Source organism: Hylobates moloch, unplaced genomic scaffold, assembly GCF_009828535.3.
Source record: "Hylobates moloch isolate HMO894 unplaced genomic scaffold, HMol_V3 SCAFFOLD_8476, whole genome shotgun sequence".
Lineage (NCBI taxonomy): Eukaryota > Metazoa > Chordata > Mammalia > Primates > Hylobatidae > Hylobates > Hylobates moloch.
This window is the reverse complement of record NW_026660751.1, coordinates 1-3,006: the sequence shown is the minus strand read 5'-3', so window position 1 is coordinate 3,006 and position 3,006 is coordinate 1. Positions and strand designations below refer to the sequence as shown.

Sequence of the window (3,006 nt, the reverse complement as noted above, 5' to 3'; positions counted from 1 at the left end):
TTTTGTAGTAGCATGGCACATAAGAAATTCAGGCCGGGTGTGGTGGCTCACACCTGTAATCCCAGCAATTTGAGAGGTTGAGGCGGGAGGTTCAGGTTCACTTGAGTCTAGAAGTCTGAGACCAGCCTGGGAAACATGGGTGGACCCTGTCTCTAGAGAAGTCAAAGAAATTAGCCAGGCACAGTGGCGTGTGCCTATAGTCCCACCTAGTCAGGAGGCTGAGGCAGGAGGATTGCTGGAGCCCATGAGTTCCAGGAAGCAGTGAGCCATGATTGCACCACTGCACTCCAGCCTGGGTGACAGAGTGAGACTTTATCTCTTAAAAAAAATTGAGAAATGTAACATGAGTACAATCCTATTAACTAAATAATAAGGCCCTGAGGTGGGAGTGCACTGCTCCTCGTCCCTAGCTGCGAAGGAGGTGTCCTGGTCGGAATCAGTGCTGGGTGCACTGCAGGGCCCGGAAGTCCATGCCCACATTGTTCAGTTCCGCGAAAGCCAATCTCACTCCCTCGGCAGAGTGTTCAGCCTGCCAGCAGGTGGCCAGCTGGTCCTCCTGGGATATGGCACGGACCCAGCAGCTCTGTTTGAAATCATAATGGGGGAACCAAGGGCCCCCTACATCCAGGTCCATCGGGAGACGGGGCATGGAGTTCCACTGCAGGAATCTCCAGGAACCCTGAGGTCCTCCCTGAGCCAGGGCCGGGCTGGGCACACCCTGAGTGCCCACAGGGTAGATGTCTTCCCGGACAGCCCCACCAGGACAGGGTGTGGAAGAATGAGGTGCCCGTGGCGGGGAAGCTGACCAAATGGGCCGCCGGAACCGGGCTGGTGGGCCTGGAGGGGCCTGCCTGTCCCCCTTGCAGAAGGTCTTCCCGCCACGTGAAGCCAGCACAGGCCTGGGTGCCGAGGACCCTTGCTTGGCTTTGGCTGAAAGGAAAACAGACGTGGTCAGCGTCTCCAGGGAGCCCATGCAGGCCTTTCCGGGCTGGGCCCCACCTGCCTGCGTCTCTGTAGTCCTCGGGGTCTCTGTGTGGCCCCCGTGGCCTGACACTGAGGACAAGCCTGTAGTCTGCTGATCCCAGAGGGAGGGGTATGTGCTCCCTGGCATGGGGAAGCTGTCGCGGCATGGCGGGTGGCTCCTGGGACTGCCCCCAGGGTTGGGACTGGCTGTGGGTTTCCTGCCACACACATTCGTCCCAGGGCTGTTGGGTCTGGGATACGGCCCCCAGTCAGAACTCAGGTGGGAGGGTCCTTGGATGTCACCCAGCCCCTTGCCACCTCACATGAGGACCCGTCTCTGCAGTGGGTTTTTGGGCCCGGACGTGGGTCACCCTCTGCCCTCCTGGGCTGCCCAGTCCATGCCAGGACTGACTGTTCCCACATCGGGCTGAATTTTTGGCTCTGGCTCTGGGCCTCGGGTCCCGCCTGTGCCCTCTCCCTGAATGCTCTGGGGGTCAGGGACCCCCAATTCCCTTGTCTCCCTGGCTCAAGGCTTGTTGTCCTGGCAACCTTGGAGGAGCGTGCAGGAGTGAGGGGCCTCTGCTGCTCTCTGAGGCTGTGGGTGCTTGCAGGGAGAGGCGGGGTCTCCCACAAATGGGTCTGGCTCCTCTAGTAACTTTGAGGGCCCTGTGAGGGGGAGAGCCAGTCACCGTGGAAAGTGGGGGGGGCTCGAGGGAGGGTCTTGCCCACATCCCCCTCCTGCGTGCACAACACGTCCAGTACACAGGCACTGAGTGCCTGCGCTGAGGACCGGTGGGCCTCCTGCACTTTCTTAGAGTCCAGGAGGAAGAGGAGGAAGAAAAGGTGAAGAGGAAGGCCCAGGTAGTAGGGTTGCAAGTCCCGGGCCCTCCCCCACTGTTGACTGCCCCAGAGGGTGACATGGGAGGGGACACGGCACTGGAGCCCACCTGGGAATGGCAGGTCCCCTTGCTTCCTCACTCATTTGTTCATAGAGGCCCTGAGGTGCTTGAGCACCGTGTCATCATTCCTGGCCCAGTGACGGCAGAACTGGCTCCGAAAGCACGCCCACAGGCCAGAACTGGATGTCTCCTTGAGGCGCTCTAGGGACAGGGTGGACATCAGGCCAGAAGAGTTCCCTGGGAGGGGGCCAGCCCATACCCCGTGGCCACTTCAGCCTCTCACTGGGTGGTGCTGGATCCTTTTGTGGCCACCCCAGGGGTCCAGATGTGCACAGGAGGCTGTGACTGGGGGGCGACCTGGACAGGGAAGTGCCCGCCACACTCCTGACTTTCATCTGGGTCATGTGGGGGATGGGCTCGCTGTCACAGTGCCCTTCCCGGCCCACCTGGCCAGACCTCCCTCTGAGCCAGAACAGGGGATCGTGAGGACAGTGTGAGGAAGCTGCCCTCGGGCCAGTCGGGGTCTGACCCCGGGGCTCCCCAGGCCCCACTGGGCACACGTAGACTTACTCTTCTGCGCCTCGAACGCAATGGTGCTCATGGGCATCAATGCTTGTTTTCCTTGTAGCAGGTAAACGTCCCACAGGCGCAGGGTCAGCCCGAGAGAGATCTGTGGAGACAGCAGGCGTGGGAGAACCTGGCCCTTCCAGGCTGGGGCTGGTGGCTCGAGCTGTGCCCATTGGCGTTTCAGTCCCCAGAGTCAGTGACCTTCCCCATGAGCGTCGCCTGGGCCCTCCAGGACGCTGGGTCAGGCAAGGTCTTGCAGCTCCTCATGGGGGGCACTCATATGAGTGGAGATGTGGCTCCTGGAGAGAGGGGCTTGCCCAGCGCTTGAGGCTTCCCTGAGCCCTCTCAAGTCGGGTCCTGGCCCAGTCTGCCCATGAGGCTGGGCCTGAGCCGTAGCCACTGCCCTGGGATGACCCCTCTTGGGCACAGGGTTTTGCTTGAGTGTCCTTCGGGGACCCATCTGAGACTCCTGTGGGCTGGGGGTGAGCCAGACTGCCGGACTGAGGAAGCAGGGCACTGCAGGGCAACGAGGGTCCCTGAGCCAGGGTCTCCCTATGCCACCTTACCTTCATTAACG

General features: G+C 61.3%; 1 pseudogene; it reads right to left on the bottom strand.

The window, feature by feature from the left end:
• Window positions 1-292: 292 nt before the first annotated feature.
• LOC116465706 (TBC1 domain family member 3D-like) lies at window positions 293-2,622 on the bottom strand (annotated as a pseudogene).
• Between the last annotated feature and the right edge of the window lie 384 nt (window positions 2,623-3,006).